We start from the raw sequence: 22,487 nt of genomic DNA on the forward strand, positions 1-22,487 counted from the left end.
TAGGGCTATATTGAGGAGAATTATTCATGCTCACTTAGACTTAGGTCTGAAATACAACACTCCTCAATCTAGGGCTTGTATGAAAACAATGTTTGCTTCTTCAAAAAAAAAAAAATCAAAATTCTATCTCTTTAGGATTTAGAGCCCTATGTTTGCTTGCATGTGATCATATTTCAAAAACCACCCCACCTATGTCTACCCGGTCTTCACGTTGTTGGGCTCTCTTCCAGAACCATAGTTCGGGACAGAGCCTCACAACTGGGCCACTTATTTGGGCTAACGCCCCCCTGCCACGTACCAAGGGCAATAGTCCAACGTATATCGGCAGGCGCTCAAGGATGTTGGGAAAACACAAGCCTAGACCCGAAGATGAGTTTTATGCCACGTACATCGAGCCTCGGCTCGAGTATATCGGCATAGTACGATTGGACACAGTTGATCTAAGCCTAGAGTCAGGATTAGGGTCCTAAAGCTCTTTCAAAATCCATGCATTTAGAGTTGGCTTCTTAGGGATTGCTGTATGTGCATAATTGTTTGTAATTGAATGTATGATATTCATTTTCGCCTTATTTTCTCATAATTTTCCCAATTTTTCCAAAATACCGAACAATTTTCCAAAATACCTCATTTTTCATCTTTTATGAAATATCTCTTTTTTCTCAAAAACCCTAGGAGATTTTTCCAAATTATCCACCTTTTCTTCAAAACTCCAGGAGATTTTCCATTCTTTCGTTCCTCTGGACTTCGAATTTTCAGCTTTCACTTTATCCTGCCTGCAATTTTCAAAATTCTTGTATTTTTCCAAAGTCTAATTCCAGTCTTCTTGTCTTTCAGTCCAATGGCATCCAGTCAGCTCTATTCTATTTTTCCTGAGGGTCACATCTCCTACGAGGTGCGACAAAGTCTTCCTGAGCATCGCTCTCTTAGCACCGGACCCTTCTTCCCCCGGTGGTACTATGTCTGGTTCAAAAACTTCTCTCGTATGTTTCCGGACCACTTGAGTGATTGCGGGTTGGAATTGGCATCTGCAGTGGGAAAGTTGACAGTCAACGGCAATCTGATTCATGCACTGGCAGAGCGGTGGAATCCGCACACTTGCACGTTCTGGTTCCCGTGGGGCGAGATGACACTATTGATGAATGAATTTTCAGAGATTATGGGACTGCCCGAGCCAGCCGGTCAGCCTGGAGATCCATTAGAGCAGCAATTTCTGATCAATGTCAAGGGTCTGGACCCCAAAGATGTCGTAGCTCGCATGACAAAGTCTTGGCCACTGATTGAAGAAAACGGGAATGAGTACGTGAGCCTGATCGAGATCTACCGACAGTATGGAAAATTCGCAGAAGTCAGCTCGCTGTCCAGAACAGCTCGAGAGAGAATTCAGCATGCGATGGTTCTGTGTACTGTGGGACTTGCTTTCTTTCCAGATGAACAAAATTATGTGGATGTCAGAATAGTACAACTTTTGAGAAGATGGGGAAGTCGACAGACCAGTCATCTCTCGATAGCCATGGCCGCGCTTGCTTTTCTATACAAAGGATTGACTCGTTTCACGCTTGGAGAGTCCATCTTAGTCGAGGGATGTACCAATGCTCTTCAGTCTTGGTTTCTTCAGCATGTACCGATCAAAGCTAGTTCGTTTAGATATAACGGCAAGGAGCTCCTTCCAATTGCACGATACTGATTCCTGATCGATTACTGCAAGAAGAAGTGGTGTGAGACTATTTTGATCGAGAGTTATCACCTCCCAGATACACCTATGCATATGGTAAGAGATTCAAGCTACTCGGCCCATTTTCCTGTACCTACTACTATCCAGAGTGATGTGTCAGACAATTTTCTTAGAGACAGAAGCGCGTAGAAGCTCGGCTACTATCAGGGATTATGCCAGAGTTCGACCTTGCATCAGCGCAGTGATCCAGAACATACCATTCTGCCAAATATGACTGGGATTCTTTCATCATTCCCACTCTTTTCTCCAGTCCTCGTGTCTCTGCTGATCATAAAGAGTGGTGGCAAATTGTTTGTCCGCCGCCTCTTTCTCAAGTTAATTATTAATGCAATCATGTTTTCCCTTCAATGAATAAAAATCTTTCAAATTCTTCATTCTTGGTTTGACGACCTCGCCTAAGTAACATGGCATGATTTTCAGTTGTTTATTTTCTTTGCAAAGGAATGGCAACGCAATTGTCGTAATCCCAGCGATGACTCAATCCCTAGTAATGGGATACTCTTTCAATTATCTACCAAATTCTTATCAAATATTTTTCCTATGTTCATTTCTATCCTGAATCTTCATCATCAAAATGTAATCATCCATCTCGTTCTGCAAAGAATATCGGTATTTCCAAGTGGTTCAGATCAGATCAAGCAAGAAGACACCACTGTGTCAGTGCATCAGTGATTTTAGAAGTAGGCAAGAAGAGATGGATTCTCCAAGATCTGTCAAAAGATAGATTCCGAATGATAGGGATGACATCGATCCTGCTGCATATCAGATGTTCAAGAAAATGATGATTAGGATGATGTCTGAGCAAGCCGAGGACAGTTTCAGAAAGGCTCCCATCAAGTAGAAGACATATGTCTCCTTCTCTCAGAATATCACTAGTAGGAGCAACGAGTGATTCAGCGCATGTCAGGCCGATATTTTATTCTTGCCGACGTCCTCTATCGTCGTGAATTCAGTTCAGAATATTCCAAATGCCTAGATGAAGATGAAGCCAAAGAAGTTGTGCAGGAGGTACATGAAGGCATTTGCAGTAGTCCCATCGGCTACCAAACTCTTATCAAGCAAATCATCTGGGCAAGATATTATTGGAAGACTATGCAACAAGATTGCGACCATTTTGTGTAGAAGTGTGCTCTATGCCAGATACAGACACCTTCTATTCATGCGCCAATAATATATTTGCAAATCGCCATCTCTCCATGGCTATTTTCTATGTGGGCCTTTGATGTTGTAGGCCCTATCACTCCTTCTGCTTCAAATGGTCATAAATATTTTCTTGCCGCAACAGAATATTTCACTAAATGGGTTGAAGCTATCACTCTACGCATAGTAGAAGGTCGACATATGGTCTCGTTCTTCCACAAGAATATCCTATGTCGTTTTGGCATACCGCATGATATTGTGTCAGATAATGGAAGTCATTTCAAGAATGAGAAAATGAGAACTTTCAATTTGAAGTTCAAAAACCATCATCATTTCTCTGCTTCTTATTATCCTCAAGGGAATGGTCAAGAAGAGGCCACCAATAAGATTTTGATTCGAATCCTGGAGCGAACTTTGGAAACAGGCCATGACTGGCATGAGAAGATTCATGATTCGTTGTGGGCGTACAGAACCACCATTCGAACTCCAACTAATGCTACTCCGTCAGAACTTGTCTACGGAACTGAAGTAGTACTGCCTCTACATGTTCGGAAACCTGCTCTGAAATTTGCATCACTTCTAGAATTACCTCTTGATCAGTATCAGCAACAATGGCTAATGCAACTTGATTTGCTCGATGAAAGAAGACTCAGAGCAACAAAGCACGCTCAATCATATCGGCAGAGGGTAGCCAGACAATATGCAAAATTTATCATTAAAAGAAAATTTTAAGCCAATGATCTAGTGCTTAGATCAACGAACTATCTCAAGCACCGCCCGGGTGGCTAATGGTCGCCGAATCGAGAAGGGCCCTATGTTGTCGAGGAAGCATTACCCTGCAATTCATATCTGCTCATCAATGCTGATGGTGTGGAATTATCAGACCCTATCAATGCTCAACATTTGAAAAAATTCTATACTTAAATCCTCTATTTCATCCTTTGTAATTCCTCAATATATTTTTTTCAATAATGGTCAAATTCTTCTTCCCCTATTACACTGGGGCATTATTTTGAAAATTGTCTCCAAAACGTCCTGTATGCAGGCAAGATCAAACAAATCTCTCATTTTGCATGCATGTGCATTCATTTACATCATTTTGCATACATTTGCATTCATTTGCATTTACATGCATTCATTTACATCCATTTATATTCATTTGCATCAAATTCACTTCCCCTTCAGGTTAAGGAATAAACCTGAACTACCCATTCAGGGTAAGGGATAAATCCTGAGACCCCAACAGTTGTCTAAGTCATCATGAGGGTGAAGACTGAAAATCTTCTATCAGAATCAATTGGTAATTTTTCAAAAATCCAGTGTTCGTGCTGGTAAAAAAAAAATGGTGTTCGTGTTGGTAAATTTTTCTAAATCCAGTGTTTGTGCTGGTAAATTTTCAAAAATCCAGTGTTCGTGCTGGTAAGACTTTCAAAAATCCAGTGTTCGTGCTGGTAAAATTAAAACCAGTGTTCGTGCTGGTAAAATTTTCTAAATCCAGTGTTTGTGCTGGTAAATTTTTAAAAACCAGTGTTCGTGCTGGTAAAATTTTCTAAATCCAGTGTTTGTGCTCGTAAATTTTCAAAATTCAGTGTTCGTGTTCGTAAGATTTTCAAAATCCAGTGTTCGTGCAGGTAAAATTTTCTAAATCCAGTGTTCGTGCTGGTAAATCTTCAAAATCCAATGTTCATGCTGGTAATTCTTCCAAAAACAGTATTCGTACTGATCCATTTTCAAAATCCAGTACTTATACTGGTTCATTTCTAAAATTCGGTATTCACACTGGTACATCTTTCAAAATCCAATTGTTATTGGTCAGACTTTCAAAATCCAATTTTTATTGGTCAAACTTTATAAATCTGGTTTACTGGTTAATGTTTTCAAACCTAATCCATGCTAGTCTAGTTTTCTTTGGGATTCGAGTTCCGACTCAAATTTCCTTTCCTTCTAACCGGTCTAGTTTTCCTTCGAGATTCGAGTTTCGACTCGAATTTTCTTTCCTTCTAATTAATCTACCTTTCCTTTAGGATTCGAGTTCCAACTCAAATTTCTTTTCCTTCCAAATTGATCCATTTTTTTCCTTCAGGATTCGAGTTCCGACTCGAATTTCTTTTTCTTCCAAATTGATCTATTTTTCCTTCAGGATTCGAGTTTCGACTCAAATTTATTTTCCTTCTAAATTGATCTATTTTTCCTTCAAGATTCGAGTTCCGACTCGAATTTCTTTTCCTTCCAAATTGATCTACTTTTCCTTCAGGATTCGAGTTCCGACTCGAATTTCTTTTACTTCCACAATGGATCTAGTTTTCCTTCGAAGATTCGAGTTTCGACCCGAGTTTTCTTTTCCTTCTGAATTGGTCTAAGAAGATTACAGTTCCGACTCGAATTTTCTTCCAAATTCAATTCAAATGCCTGGAATCGGCCTAGAAAATTAGAGTTCTGACTCGAATTTTCTTCCAAATCCAATTCGCTTGGCTTTCCTTTAAAGGTTTGAACTCCTACTCAAACTTTTCTACAATTTAGTAATTGGTCTAGAAGATCCAAGTTCCGACTTGAATTTTCTTTCAAAACCCAATTCATTTAGTTTTTCCTTGAAGATTTGAATTTCGATTTGAATCTTCCCTCAAAACCCAGTTTAGCACCTGGTCCATTCCAAGCTCACAAGTTGAATCCTTCCTTATTGAACTATGGTCTTTAGGTTAAATCCCTATGGAATTGATAGTTCGGAGGTTGAACCCTTGCTGAACCGATTGATCCCTAGGTTAAATTCCTATGGAATTGATAGTTCTTAGGCTGAATCCCTATTGAACCCATGTCGTTCCCAGTGAACCAATGTCGTTCTCAATTGAACCAGTGTCATTCTTAGGCTGAATTCCTATTGAATCCATGTTGTTCCCAATAAACTAATTTCCAATTTCGGCCTTCGGGTCAATCAATTTCAAAATTTTCAATTTCCAATTTCCAATTTCAAAATTTCCAATTTCCAATTCCAATTTCGGCCCTTGGGCATCCCAATTACCAATTTTAGACCTCCGGGTCAACCAATTTCAACCTTCGGGTCAATCAATTTCCAAATTTCCAATTTCGACCTTTGGGTCAATCAATTCCAATTTTGACCTTTGGGTCAATCAATTTCCAAATTTCCAATTTCGACCTTTGGGTCAATCAATTCCAATTTCGACCTTTGGGTCAATCAATTTCCAATTTCCAAATATCAATTTCCAAATTCCAAATTTCCAAATTTCCAAATTTCCAAATTTCCAATTTCAAATATCAAATTTCAAAATTTCAATTTCCAATTTCGACCCTTTTGGTCACCGAATACCAATTTCAACCATTTCCTCTTGCGAAAGACCCTTTTTACAGGGAGAGTTCAACGGAGCTCGATCTTTTCGCATGCTATCCTTTGTTCACTTAGCCCCTTTTCAGGGAGAGTTTGAAGGGACTTGTGTCTTTGTGAACCGTTTGCAAAACAAAATTCCAATTTCATACAAGGAACCCTTAGTTCAGGGAGAGCTTCGACGAAAGTTCGCTTTCTTTGTGACCGCAATTTCAAACTAGGCCATTTCATCATGAAGGACACACTTTTCGGGGAGAGTGTGATGGACTCGTTCCTTTATGAGCAATTCACTGACCTCACCATTACCTGCCCCCTTTCCATAAGAGAAGCTTAATGTTAGGAAGTTTTGACGAAAGCTTAATTTCTCTTCGAAAGTTCGTTTTGCAAACACCTCCTCTTCAAGGAAGAGAGAAGTAATTTTTATTTCCCATTTCTGAATCTTCTCCTTTGGGGAAAGGAGAAGAAATTTTTTGTCATGGATGCATTGCGTTGTGCTTTAAATACTCGCTTCCACAAAGGATTTCAAAAAAATCTTGCCAATTTGTCATTAAATATTTGTTGATTTCAAAATTTTTATTGCACAAAAACATTACCTCGGAATACCTTCAGTATTATTTCCGAAAGGTCAAAGCTTTTGTGAAAAAGGATTCAAAATTCAAATTCTTTCTATTGGCCAACCAAAAGGATGAAGAATAAATCCTCGATACGGCCAGCAAAAGGAAATTCAATGTTCTTGCAAAGCCATAAGTGATCGGTATTGATCGTAGTCAATGGCACATTTTTAAAGAGCATTCTTGGAAAATAAAGCAGTCGAAATATCCTGGGTGATACAGAAAAATCCATTAAATCCCTATATCTCCTCAATCACGTAAGCTACAATTAAATATCTGCAAAAGGGATCTCTCAATTGTCGTCAAGATGAAGGCGAATTAGGCGAGTAGACCTCCGGGGCCAAAAAAGATTTGAATCATCTACAAGATGACGGATCCTTCCAGGGAAAGTTCAGAGCACCGTCAAGATGAAGGTGACTGCGATGAGCCTCCCGACAAACCCTAAAGGATATTTAATTTCCGCTATCATCAAGAGATTTCCAACCAATGAGCCAATAACCATCGATATAATCCCTGAGAGAAAAAGAAGGATCAAAACATCTCCAAGATGAAGGAGTTTGTGACGTACCCTTCAAAAAAAAGAGAGAGAGAAAAGTCAGAACATTTCCAAAATGAAGGATGATGTAATAAAATCCCCAAAAGCCTAAGAGAGCTCTAATTCTGCCAAAAAAAAGAAAAAAAAAGTGGGCAGAAAGATCATCATGAGAAAAGAATCCCAGGATATTAGACTGCTGAATCTGTTAAGAATCTTCTTTAAAATTTGTGAAATTCTATTATCAATATTCCTTCACCAATTGCTTTCACAATATCAAGAATACTCGCTTTTCTATTCATATCAAGAAAATTGATAGCCTCCTTGAAAGAAAGTCAATTGCAAAAAATTTGAATTCGAATCTTGATTCTACGAAGTTAAGCCCAATCGGAGGTAATACTTCAGGTAAAAAAGAGGGAATATTTTCAAAACAATGTGCATCATTTTAAATTATTTTGAATCAACAATAATTTTCAACATTTTGACAATATTTTCTAGCTATCCTCGCATGAAGCGAGAGCTTGAGATTCATCTTTGGCGCATCCTGACATCAGTTGCTATCCTTTTTAAGGACTTGATAATGGGAGTTTTCAAGATTCCTTCCTTTCTATTGGTATAATCTAAGCGCATGGGCTCTCAGATTCGCACAGTTCCCTGTGTCCCCACTGTCCCACCATAAACAGTCCAATTTCGGCTTGAGGTTAAGCCACCAATCATTTTCTCGCAAAAGGTCACCAATTTCAAAAGTTATTTAGTCTCAGCAATGAGGCGCCCAAAATCAAACCCCTTTTCAAGCTTTAGGGACCCCAATTTCATCCTTTTGCATAACCCCTATCGGATTCATTGTGCGAAAATCCGAAGGTTCCATCATGGTTTCTTCCTTCGAGGATTCCATTCATTTTTTGCCCAATCAGGATAAGGGTACAAACCTGAGCCTCATTCAAAGAGGTATTTCATTTCGGCCCAATCAGGACAAGGGTATAAACCTGCGCCTCATTTAAAGAGGTATTTCATTTTCGCCCAATCAGGATAAGGGTACAAACCTGAGCCTCCTTTGATGAGGTATTTCATTTTCCTCCCAATCAGGATAAGGGTACAAACCTGAGCCTCTTTGATGAGGTATTTCATTTTTCTCCCAATCAGGATAAGGGTACAAACCTGAGCCTCCTTTGATGAGGTATTTCATTTTTCTCCCAATCAGGATAAGGGTACAAACCTGAGCCTCTTTGATGAGGTATTTCATTTTTGTTATCGTCGCAGTAAAAGTAAATCTTATTCCAAGGTTTACATCGGATTGTTACATTGCATAACATAAAGTAAAAAGAAAATTGAAATGGAGCCAAGGAATCAACCTCTTCTAGATTTTTCTGCAAAATGAGAGTTAGTACAAAATAAACAAGGAAATGGACATATATATATATAATATATACAACGAAGAGACATATACATATATCAAAATGCTAAAATAGGTGCTAAATGTTATGTAACGATGGAGGTGTAACTATATGAGAAAATATATGGATGTTCATACATGGAAATAAGAGCACATGAAGAGATATATATATATATATATAAGTATATATCTATGTATATATATATATATACATATATATATACATATATACGTATACATATAGATAAATATATATAGATATACATATATATATAGATATATATATACATATAATGAGAAAATATGTACATACTAATGGAAATTACGTATAATAGGTAAAACCAGAAATTACAGGTATATACAGTTTCTGTTGGTGATTTCACACAACCATACTTCTCAAATTATAATGCAATTTCCAGTAAAAATGGGTATGGAGCTTCCCTATATATCCATAATGAAGCACGCCAAAGATGATTGGGAGATCACGATTGGATATAGAGATATCCGTTCATGAATATGGCCAAATATCAAGACTGCACACTTACAGCAGAAAATGAATATGTGCAGGAAATGGGTTGTGGAAGCATCATGGGCTATTTCAAGGATATCATGAAAAAGAGATGAAAAGCTTGGTGAATAGGTGAAAATGTCATGGAAAATGATGAAATAATATGTAGAATTGGTGCTGCAAATGGGGTGATATAGCAAGCAAGAATTTAGCACTAAGCTAAGCAAAATTTCATAAAACCAAGGGTGATGTTCCAGCCATAGCTTCATAAAACAGGGATTTTACAACAAGCTAGACAAAATCTCCTAAATCAAATGATGGTGTTCTAACATAACTTCATAAAACAGGAATTTGAACATCAAGCTCATGAATCAAATGATGAAGTTCCAGCCATAACTTCATAACACAAGAATTTTGAACATCAAGCTCGTAAATCACATTATGATATTCCAGCCCATAGTTTCATAAAACAGAAATTGTAGCATCAAATGATGAAGTTCCAGCCATAACTTCATAAAACAAGCATTTTAAACATCAAGCTCATAAATCAAATGATGAAGTTCCAGCCATAACTTCATAAAACCAGAATTTTGAACATCAAGCTCCTAAATCAAATGATGAAGTTCCAGCCATAACTTCATAAAGACAGAAATTTGAACATCAATCTCATGAATCAAATGATGAAGTTCCAGCATAACTTCATAAAACAGAAATTTATCATCAATCTCATGAATCAAAATGATGAATTTCCAGCCATAACTTCATAAAAACAGAAATTGTAGCATCAAAGGATGAAGTCCCAGCCATAACTTCATAAAACAAGAATTTGAACATCAAGCTCAACAAAATTTCATAAATCAAATGATGAAGTTTCAGCCCTAACTTCATAAAACAGAATTTTGAACATGAAGCTCATAAATCAAATGATAATGTTTCAGCCCATAGCTTTATAAAACAGAAATTGTAACATCAAGTGATGAAGTTCCAGCCATAACTTCATAAAACAAGGATTTGAACATCAAGCTCAACAAAATTTCATAAATCAAATGATGAAGTTTCAGCCCTAACTTCATAAAACAGAATTTTGAACATGAAGCTCATAAATCAAATGATAATGTTCCAGCCATAACTTCATAAAAACAGAAATTTACCCTCAAGCTAAGCAGCATTTCATAAATCAAATGATGAAGTTCCAGCTATAACTTCATAAAACCAGAATTTTACCCTCAAGCTAAGCAAAGTTTCATCAATCAAATGATGAAGTTCCTGCTGCTTGTGGACTGCAAATGGGCTTCCTGCTGCAAGTGGAGGTGCGGCTGGGCTGAAGGCAAAGTGGAGGATGGGCAGCAGCTGTGAGAGGTGGAAACTCCTTCGTTGCTGGGGCTGAATGAAAGGGGAATACGCTGGATTTCCTGCAGCTGGATTGAAAAAGGATGAAACGGCCAGCCTGCTGGTTGGCTGAAGGCAAAGGGATGGACGGTGCTGTAGGCTGGGCTCTCCTGTGGATGGGCTGATTGGAAGGTCTTCACGCTGGGCTTCCTGCTGGTGAGCTGAAGCGGTTGCTGCTGGAACTATGTTGGTAGGTTGAAGGGTGAATGACAGCAGCTGGATGGGGCTTTTGCTATTAAGCTGAAGGCAAAGGGGCAAAACGTTGGCTGTTGGAGGTGGTTTGAAGGAAAGAGGCAGGGATACGTTGGGTTGTCTGGTGGCTGAGCTGAAGGCAAAGGGGGCAGCAGGAATCTTTTTGCTGCTGATGGATTAAAGGCAAATGGGAGGTAGCTGGACCTCCTTTACGTGGACTAGAGATATATGATAGGCTGAAGAAGATGGTGGGATCTCCTGCTGGTTGGGGGTTGAAGTAGATTAAAACGTTGGGCTGAAGGCAAAAGGGGCAGCAACCTTTGGGCTGTGGCTGAATGAAAGTGGAAAGCAACGGATGGAGTTCACACTGGATGCAGGAATCGCCGGCTGGGTCTCTTGCTTGCTGTTGGGTTGAAGGAAAGGGGCAGCAACCGCGGGTTAGCTGAAGGCTATGGCTGGACTGAAGAAGGTAATCTTCAGCTGCTGTTGGAGGTGAAAGGGGCTCCACCTGAGAAGTCCCACTTGCAAAAACTAAAAAATAAAAATAAAAACCCAATTCTCAGCCAGGCTTCCTCCCTCTTTCAATCGACCTCCTTCTCCCTTTTTAAAACTCCTTGTCTTTTGAAAACAAAACCGCAGCCTTGTGCTTCCGTTAGAAATTTTGAAATTTTTTTCAAATTGAAAACTTAATGCTGCCGTTTTCAAAAGGGCGCAGCTTGTGAATTTTCAAAATTTTCATTTCATTTACCTAAGTTTTAGGTAAAATGAAATTTATTTAATTTATTTATTTTTTGGAAGTTCGGTTGTGCCATTTAAGGCTACCTCCTTCTAAAAAATTTTTTTTATTAAAACAAATAAAATAAAAAAAGAAATAAATGAGAGGCTTTTATGGAAATGCCATCTGAATCCACTTTTAAAATCCTTTTGAAAATAAAGCTTTATTTTGTTTTGTAAATCTTTTATTTTCAAGTGGGGTGCCACATGTGTGTGGGCCAACTAAAAAAATAAATAAATAAATAAGAATTTTAAAAAGAAAATTTTGCAAATTGGTATGACCTCCGAGTGGGTCCCGCTTGAGAATAAACACCTTACCTGAGAGTCTTAGTATGATGCTAATTCAAAGGCGGGTCCCGCTCCGTTTATTTGAAGATACGAAATAAAACATGATTTGTTTTCAAGAATTTGGAAAATTTGGTTTTTCAGAGCAAAATATGGATAAAGTAAATGTAAAAATTTTGTAAGGAGATTTAAAATCTTTTGCAAAAAGTTTTGAGATAAAATCTTTAAAATCAATATCCAAATATCCAGATTATTTTCTTGAGGAAAATTTTTGTAATTCAAAGTCCTGGGGGTAAAATGGGAAAGATTGACAATTTTAAAATCCCAGGGTTTTAAAAATCAGTTTTGAAAAGTTTAAAAAATAAAATCTGGATTGACAATTTGGAAAATCAGGAGTTCTGGATCTCAAACTGACATGCTATGCTGTGAAATGATGCAATGCTAAGCAAAGACATGTTCTATGAAATGTCACTCTGAGCTCGGACTTGGAAATTTTAGCTTTTTGTCCAGAAAAAGGATTTTGAAATTTTGCTATTTGAAGATGTCTCTGAACCTAAATATGGAAATTTTGAGGCTCAAGAATGAAATTTTGGACTTTCTGCAAGGTTCAATCTTGAAAAATAACCATTTTGCCCTTCATGGGTTCTGGAGAACCGAAATGGGGTGATTGAGGGCAATGTCAAGAAGGTGAGTGAAAATTTGGGGTGTTTACAGATGCCCCTCTTTGCTACTAAGCCGGCTTATGACCGAGCTTAGTGGCAAAGAAAACACACCAAATTTGGGCTATCTAAAAATGCCCCAGTTAGAAGTATCTGACTGGGTATGAAGAAATTAGCCTGAGGAATATGGTAGATATGAAATGGAGAAATGAAGAGTAAAGACTCACTCTGTGAGAGTGAAATTCAGGTTTATGCCCTTGACCTGGATTGGACAGAAATACCTCGTATGAAACGAAGCTCAAGTTTTAACCCTTGACCTGATTGGGGAATGAAATATCTCATCGAAATGAGACTCAGGTTTGTACCCTTAACCTGATCGGGCGGAAAATGGAATACCTCTTTGAATGAGGCTCAGGTTTATACCCTTATCCTGATCGGGTGGAAAATGGAATACCTCTTTGAATGAGGCTCAGGTTTATACCCTTATCCTGATCGGGTGGAAAATGGAATACCTCTTTGAATGAGGCTCAGGTTTATACCCTTATCCTGATCGAGTGGAAAATGGAATATTGGAAGGTGAATAAGACAACTTTTTCGAGGCGATGGAAATGAAATTGTAAGAGGCAATTTTGGAAAATGATCAAGACGATCTGGTGAATTTTTCATCATTGTGTTATATGAATAAGGTAAGGAGTAAGACGACTCTTTTGACAACGCGAAAGATGGATATGGTAATCTTTTGACGAGAATAAGGTAACTCTTTCGGCAACGCGAAAGACAGACAAGGCAAACTCTTTCAGAGAAGAGTAAGGCAACTCTTTTGACAATGCAAAAGATGAATAAGGCAATTCTTTCAACGAAGAATAAGGTAACTCTTTCGGCAATGCGAAAGACAGACAAGGCAAACTCTTTCAGAGAAGAATAAGGCAACTCTTTTGATAACGCAAAAGATGAATAAGGCAATTCAAAGGAACAAGGCAATTCTTTAGACAACCCGAAAGATGACAAAGGTAATCCAAAGGAAATAAGGCGAGTCTTTCGACAACGTGAAAGATGACAAAAGGCTATCCTTTCGGAGATAAGGTTAATCTTTCAACAACGTGAAAGATGACAAAGGAAACTCTCTCGAATGGGTCAAGATGCATCAATATGGACATCAAGCTCTCACTTAACGTCAGGATAGCTAGAAAATATTGTCAAAATGTTGAAAATTTTGTTGATTCAAAGTTATTGAAAATGATGCACATTGTTGCAAAGATATTCCTTTTTTCCTACCTGAAGCATTACCTCCAAACGAGATTCACTTCGTAGAATCAAGATTTAGCATCCAAATTGCTTGCGATTGACCTTCTTCAAGGAAGTTATCAATTTCCTTGATATGAACAAGAAAGAGAATTTGATATTATGAAAGCAACTGATTAAAGAATATTGATAATAGAATTGCATAAATTTAAAGAAATTCTTGGCAAATTTTGGCAGTTTGATATCCTGGGAGTTTCTCTCATGATAATCTTTCTGCACTCTTTTGGCTCTCTTGGGTTTTTGCTACATTCTCCTTCATTTTGGAGATGTTCTGACTTTTTCTCTCTTTCTTTTTCCTCTCTTGCTCTCTTTTGGGAAGGGTACGTCACAAACTCCTTTATCTTGGAGATGTTTCGATCCTTCTTTGACGATATTGGCTCATGGGTCAGAGATTTTTTTGGATGATAGCTAAAATTAAATATCTTTTAGGGATTGTCGAGAGGTTCCTCGCATCTGCCTTCATCTCGACAGTGCTTTGGATTTTCCCTGGAAGGACCCGTCACAAACTCCGTCATCTTGGAGATGTTTCGAATCTTCTTTGGCCTCGGGGGTCTACTCGCTTAATTCGCCTTCATCTTGATGACAAGTGAGAGATCCCTTTTGCGGATACTTAATTGCAGCTTAGGTGATTATAAGGAGACAGGGTTTTGATGAATACTCTCTTTTTCTAGCGCTCAGGATATTTTCACTGCCTCGTCTTTTCAAGAATAGTCTTTAAAGATGTGCCATTGACTGCGATCAATATCAATCATTTATGACTTTGCAATAACACTGAATCTTCTTTGCTGGCCATATTGAGGACTTATCCTTCATCTATTTGGTTGGCCAATAGAAAGAATTTGAAGTTTGAATCTCTTTTCGCAAAAGCTTCACTCTTTTGGAAGTAATGCTGAAGGTAAACTAGAATAAAGATTTATGCAATAAAGATTCTGAAATCAACAATTAATTGATTGACAAATTGACAAAATTTTCTTGAAATCCCTAGTGAAAGTGAGTATTTGCAATCTGCCTCAACACATCCGTGACGAAAATTATCCTCTCCTTTCCCCAAAGGAGGTGACTATCAGTTCACTGGGAACAATATCAGTTCAATTAAGAACGACCATCGTTGGGAATAATATCAGTTTAATGAAGAACGACCATCGGTTCATTTGGAACACTATCAGTTCAATGAAGAACGACTATCAGTTTGCTTGGAACACTATCCGTTCAATGAAAAACGACTATCAGTTCACTTGGAACACTATCAGTTCAATGAAGAACGACTATCAGTTTGCTTGGAACACTATTCGTTCAATGAAGAACGACCATCAGTTCGCTTAGAACACTATCAGTTCAATGAAGAACGACTATCAGTTCGCTTGGAACACTATCAGTTCAATGAAGAACGACTATGAGTTCGCTTGGAACACTATCAGTTCAATGAAGAACGACTATCAGTTCACATGGAACACTATCAGTTCGATGAAGAACGACTATCAGTTCACTTGGAACACTATCAGTTCGATGAAGAACGACTATCAGTTCACTTGGGAACACTATCAGTTCGATGAAGAACGACTATCAGTTCACTTGGAACACTATCAGTTCGATGAAGAACGACTATCAGTTCGCTTGGAACACTATCAGTTCAATGAAGAACGACTATCAGTTCGCTTGGAACACTATCAGTTCAATGAAGAACGACTATCAGTTCGCTTGGAACACTATCAGTTCGATGAAAAACGACTATCAGTTCACTTGGAACACTATCAGTTCACTGAAGAATGAGGATCATTATAGAGAGTTGGATTACTTTTATGAATGGTTTCAGGATTATCCCCTTATCCTGAACGGAGAATGGAAATTGGATGACCTGGCGGTCGAAATTGAGAATTTTGGTAGTTTGAAAATTGGAGATTGGATGACCCGGAGGTCGAAATTGAAGAATTATGGAAAATGATTCAGGTTTATCCCTTAACCTGAAGGGGAAGATAATGGATGCAGAATTAATGTAACATGAAATGCAAATGCACATGAAATGTAAATGAATGCAAAATTAATGTAAGTGAGTGCATATATATGCAAAATGAGAGATTGGTTTATCCTGCCTGCATACAGGATGTTTTAAGGTAAAGATAGATTTTTCAAAAACATGCCCCAGTGTAACTAGGGAGGAAGATTTTTTAATACAAAGAAGGATAATTGAAGAATAAGGTGACATGCTTCTTGATTGAGGGACGTCCTCAAGATCATTCCTTACAAGGGACATATTTGTGAAAAGGAAAAAGACGAAAATAAAATGGTGCCAAGCTATTGAAAAATTCGATGACTTTATTGATGCTTTAAAATCAAGGAAGGAGAATGGGATTACATTATTCTTTTTGAAAAAGCAAGATAAAAAATGGGAAATTGTTGGCATTATCATCTTCTTGGAATGATTGTGGGAAAAAACTTAGTCAGGATGACTAGTCCTCTTTTCCATCTTCAACGAGGAGCTTCTTGTCAATGCAGTCTTGAACAATGTTCTTAAGGACAAAGCAGTTTTCTGTATCATGCCCTACTGCTCGATGAAATTTGCAAAACTGTTCTTTGAATCTGCCCATAATTGCTGGAGGATCACTAGCTTTAGGCAACCGAACAAGGTCTTTCTCAAGCATATACTCGAGTATACTCTCGAGTGTCTGATCCAGAGGGGTGAATTCTCGATCAGTTCTCCAGTCCTTGCGCTTTGATTTTTCCTGATCTTTCTTTTGATGCTGAGGGCTGGATTGGAGAGGTTTATCACTGTTGATGTCCTTCCCTTTTTGCCTTTTTATTCTCTCCAAACTGTTGCCATGATCATTCTTGTTGCCTTTGCTATTATTGAAAGATTGGGCCGCAAAAGTGAAGTGAGCCTTCTTTTTGGCATCTTGACTATTTCTTGCAATGGTAAGGCCTTCATAGACTCCATTCTCTACTCCCATTTTGAGCCATTCAGCTCGTTCAATGAGTTCAACGAAAGACTTGGAGGGTGAGGTAGAGATTAATCTTCTCAGAGGTTGCGAAAAATTGTTGAGGATTAAGGATAAAGCATGCCTTTTTGATATAGGATCCCTCATTTTGTTACAGGTCTCTCTTCATCTGCGAATGAAGTCCCTTGCTTTTTCACTATCTCCCTGGTTCAGATTACAGAGGTGATTTAACATTGGTAGCGCTTCAGTATTGAACAGAAATCGCTCGATGAATAGATTGACCACCTTATCGAATTCTCGCAGCTCGATTGGATTGATATGCTCGGAGTACCACTTGGCGGCAGTGCCTTCTAAGCTACGAGGAAAACAGAGAAATAGGGCCCTAGTGTCTCTCTTGAATTTGGAACATTCGGCGAAGAACATGGCGAGATGGGCTTTCGGGTGGCCAGAACCATCGAACTTGATGAATTTACGGGGAAGGTTCTTCAGATCTTCGTCTCCTTCTAGGCCATCCTAGAAGTCCTCGCTGGTGAAGACTTTCTTGCCCTTGTCGCGAACTTGCAGGTCTTTAACAACTTTGGCCATTTCTTTGAACTGTGTCTACAAGAGGTCTTCTGCAACTTGATCTTTTGATTTGTGACTCCTCCTTTGTTTTTGGCCCTGTTTCTGAATTGCCGGAGGCACCTCATATTCTTCATTGGTGTCTTCCTCTGATTCTGATTCATCTGAAATTTCCTCTGGCTGAATTTGCTTCTTGGAGTTCTTCTTATCCTTGTGCCCATGGAACTTCTCTCTGAATGGGTTCTTCTCTGCACTGGTCCCAGCCTGTTCACTCATCATTTTGGTCATCATTTTCTGGAACATGGCATACATCTGTGGGTCTATGCCATCCTCCCCTTGCTGTTGTTCTTGACTCTTCTCGGATTGCGGGGAGTCCATCTCTTCTTCTGAGGCTAAGGAGTACTATGGTGATGTGGTTCTTCTTCCTGACCTTGTTCGAACCATCAAATGCCGTGGATGCGCTCTGCAGGATGAAGTCTTGATTAGACTCTGAGGGAATTTTGGATTGAGAAAAAAATGATATGGTAGACAATTGGAAGAATATCCCATTACTAGGGATGGAGTCGCCGCTGAAATCACGACAATTGTGTTGTCATTCTTTGTAAGAGAAATAACAACGGAAAATGTGCCTTGTTACCTAGGCGAGGTCGTCAACCACGAGGAAAAACACCATTTTGAAGGAAAGAGATATCTCTTGGAAAACAATCCGCAAACGGATTTAGAATAAGGAGAAGGCAAGTGGGTAAACAATTTCCACTGCAGTAATCAAGGTATGCACGAGAAAAATACGATGAAGAATTTTGCAAATAGACAAAAGAATTGAAAATTCAAGGAGAGAAACATATGATTTTGAAAAATTGCAGGCAGGATAAAAATGCAGTTGGAAATTCGAGATCCAGTAGAACGAAAGAAGGAAAAATCACCTGGAGTTTTTAAAGAAATGGGATATTTGAGAAAATTATCTAGGGTTTGAGAAAATAAAGGAAAAGATGAGAGTTATGGATATTTGAAAATATTTTGGGAAAATGTAAGGAAATAGAGGTAATATACAAACAATCACATCCTGCGCAAACATTCATGCACATACAGCACTCCCTAAAAGGCTGACTCTAGATGCATTATTTTGAAAACAGCTGTAGGACCCTAATCCTAACTCTAAGTTCAGATCATCTTTGTCCAATCCAGTTATGCCGATATACCCGAATCGAAATTCGAGGTACGTGGCATATAATTTCAACTTCGGTTCTAAGGTAAGGTTTTCCAACATCCTTGAGCGCCTACCGATATACTTCGGACTGTGGCCCGCGGTACGTGGTAGCGGGGTGTTAACCCAAATAATTGGCCCAGTAGTGAGGCTCTGTCCCGAACTAGGGTTCTGAAAGAGAGCCCAGCAACGTGAAGACCGGGTAATGATAAGTAATTGGGATTTTTAAAAAATGATCACATGCAAGAAATAGATGGCTCTAAGTCCTAGAGAGATAGACTTTTGGAAATCTTTGAAGAAGCATACATTGTTTGCATTCAGATCCTAAATTGAGGAGAGTTGTATTTAGACCTAAGTCTATGTGAGCATGAAAATATCTCCTCAATCTGGTCCTACCAAACCATGCCTAAGCTATATGCAGTCAATGTCAGCTAGGTCAGAGTCTAGGCTCCTAGGTTCGCATGATATCAAAAGTAAAGAGCTGACATGTTGTGAACATAATTTCAATAATTGAACTAAGTCAAGCATAATTTAGGTCAGACAAGGATAGGTCCCATCACGGTCGCCAAACCTGTTATCGTCGCAAAAATTTTTCCCGTCTTCCCTTCCTTGCGAAAGAGAGAGGGAAATGCTTTCGCGATTCAAACTTGACCGGATTTTGGAAATTGTTTTTGAAATACTCACCTCCGTTTTGAAAATTATGGGAAAATCCATGGGATGGGGCTCGACCTGTCGGTAAGAGGTTCGACCGTTCCTGCCACCTTTAACAGGGGTAATCGAACCAAGAACCAAAATTATGCTTGACTTAGTAAAATCATGGAAATTGTGTTCTACCCTAAATACACAGAGAATTCAGGCATGTGCTATGAGATTTGGTAAAATATAAGTTGGAAAATATGATGTATGCTTAGAAAATATTTGAAGTTGAAAGGTATTTCTCAGGAAAAGATGGAAATCAATCTCTTAGGAAACTCAGACGAAGAAGGTTTGAAATCTCGAGAAAGTTTATAAAGAGTTGGAAAATCTTGAAGAAGTGAGAGTCTCGAGAAAATCTTGAGAAAATTTATAAATACTTAGAGAACCATGAAGAAATGAGAATCTCAGGAAAATTTTGAGAAAGTTGAGAAAGATTGGGAAAACCATGAGGAAATAGGAATCTCAGGAAAATTTTAAGAGAGTTTAGAAAGACTTGGAATATCATGAAGAAATGAGAATCTCGGGAAAAGATAAGGAATTCTTGAGAAAAGATGAGTATTTGAATAGGAAAGCATTTGTCAGGAAAAACTCGGATTTTGAGAATTTTCTTAAGAAAAGGATAGAAAATTTATAGGAAAATTCATTGAAGAAGGAAATTTAGAACTTAGGAAATTGAAATCCTGAGAATCTTGTCTTTTGAAATGTTGAAAATCAACTTGGATTCTTGAGAAAATGAGAAATTCCTTTGAAAAGAATCTTAAGGAAATAACTTTTTAAGGAAAATCACAGGAAAACATTTGATTTGGGAAATCCAACTCCGAATATCATCATAGTTTCTTGAGAAATCAATTTCCATGGATTGAAAATCTTTTGAGAAAAATCATGAGAAAACAGATGATGCAGATAGTTTGAATGAATGAATGCACTTTTGAAAATATTTCTGAAAAATTTGTTGGAAAAATGTGGATTAATCCAAAGTAAATCCTTCACATATTCTGACTGTGGCCATGAATATATTCAGGGTTTATTTGAATTAATTCACAATATTTTGAAAACATTGGAAATATGAGGTGCATTTTCAAGATAGCCTAAGAGTGTAGGCTCAATGTTACTGGTAGAGAGGTGATGGATCTGGGTTTCGTCCATATTCCGACTAGGGCCGTAAATATGGACTCCACCGAGTTCATCAACTCTCTAAGAGTTGGTGCACGTGCCATTCGTGTTCATCCACGGTGGGTTTTGAAAATTGAGATATATGCATCATAGAATCAGGATATTACTGAAATCAAACTATATGATATGCGGCCTAATCTAAGCAGTAAAAGTAAATCTTATTCCAAGGTTTACATCAGATTGTTACATTGCATAACATAAAGTAAAAAGAAAATTGAAATGGAGCCAAGGAATCAACCTCTTCTAGATTTTCCTGCAAAATGAGAGTTAGTACAAAATAAACAAGGAAATGGACATATATATATAATATATACAACGAAGAGACATATACATATATCAAAATGCTAAAATAGGTGCTAAATGTTATGTAACGATGGAGGTGTAACTATATGAGAAAATATATGGATGTTCATACATGGAAATAAGAGCGCATGAAGATATATATATATATATATATAAGTATATATCTATGTATATATATATATACATATATATATACATATATACGTATACATATAGATAAATATATATAGATATACATATATATAGATATATATATACATATAATGAGAAAATATGTACATACTAATGGAAATTACGTATAATAGGTAAAATCAGAAATTACAGGTATATACAGTTTCTGTAGGTGATTTCACACAACCATACTTCTCAAATTATAATGCAATTTCCAGTAAAAATGGGTATGGAGCTTCCCTATATATCCATAATGAAGCACGCCAAAGATGATTGGGAGATCACGATTGGATATAGAGATATCCGTTCATGAATATGGCCAAATATCAAGACTGCACACTTAAAGCAGAAAATGAATATGTGCAGGAAATGGGTTGTGGAAGCATCATGGGCTATTTCAAGGATATCATGAAAAAGAGATGAAAAGCTTGGTGAATAGGTGAAAATGTCATGGAAAATGATGAAATAATATGTAGAATTGGTGCTGCAAATGGGGTGATATAGCAAGCAAGAATTTAGCACTAAGCTAAGCAAAATTTCATAAAACCAAGGGTGATGTTCCAGCCATAGCTTCATAAAACAGGGATTTTACAACAAGCTAGACAAAATCTCCTAAATCAAATGATGGTGTTCCAACATAACTTCATAAAACAGGAATTTGAACATCAAGCTCATGAATCAAATGATGAAGTTCCAACCATAACTTCATAACACAAGATTTTTGAACATCAAGCTCGTAAATCACATGATGATATTCCAGCCCATAGTTTCATAAAACAGAAATTGTAGCATCAAATGATGAAGTTCCAGCCATAACTTCATAAAACAAGCATTTTAAACATCAAGCTCATAAATCAAATGATGAAGTTCCAGCCATAACTTCATAAAACCAAAATTTTGAACATCAAGCTCCTAAATCAAATGATGAAGTTCCAGCCATAACTTCATAAAGACAGAAATTTGAACATCAATCTCATGAATCAAATGATGAAGTTCCAGCATAACTTCATAAAACAGAAATTTATCATCAATCTCATGAATCAAAATGATGAAGTTTCAGCCATAACTTCATAAAAACAGAAATTGTAGCATCAAAGGATGAAGTCCCAGCCATAACTTCATAAAACAAGAATTTGAACATCAAGCTCAACAAAATTTCATAAATCAAATGATGAAGTTTCAGCCCTAACTTCATAAAACAGAATTTTGAACATGAAGCTCATAAATCAAATGATAATGTTTCAGCCCATAGCTTCATAAAACAGAAATTGTAACATCAAGTGATGAAGTTCCAGCCATAACTTCATAAAACAAGGATTTGAACATCAAGCTTAACAAAATTTCATAAATCAAATGATGAAGTTTCAGCCCTAACTTCATAAAACAGAATTTTGAACATGAAGCTCATAAATCAAATGATAATGTTCCAGCCATAACTTCATAAAAACAGAAATTTACCCTCAAGCTAAGCAACATTTCATAAATCAAATGATGAAGTTCCAGCTATAACTTCATAAAACCAGAATTTTACCCTCAAGCTAAGCAAAGTTTCATCAATCAAATGATGAAGTTCCTGCTGCTTGTGGACTGCA

The sequence above is a fragment of the Nuphar pumila genome, chromosome 8, assembly GCF_984573655.1.
Source record: "Nuphar pumila chromosome 8, dmNupPumi1.hap1.1, whole genome shotgun sequence".
In the NCBI taxonomy this organism is placed as follows: Eukaryota; Viridiplantae; Streptophyta; class Magnoliopsida; order Nymphaeales; family Nymphaeaceae; genus Nuphar; species Nuphar pumila.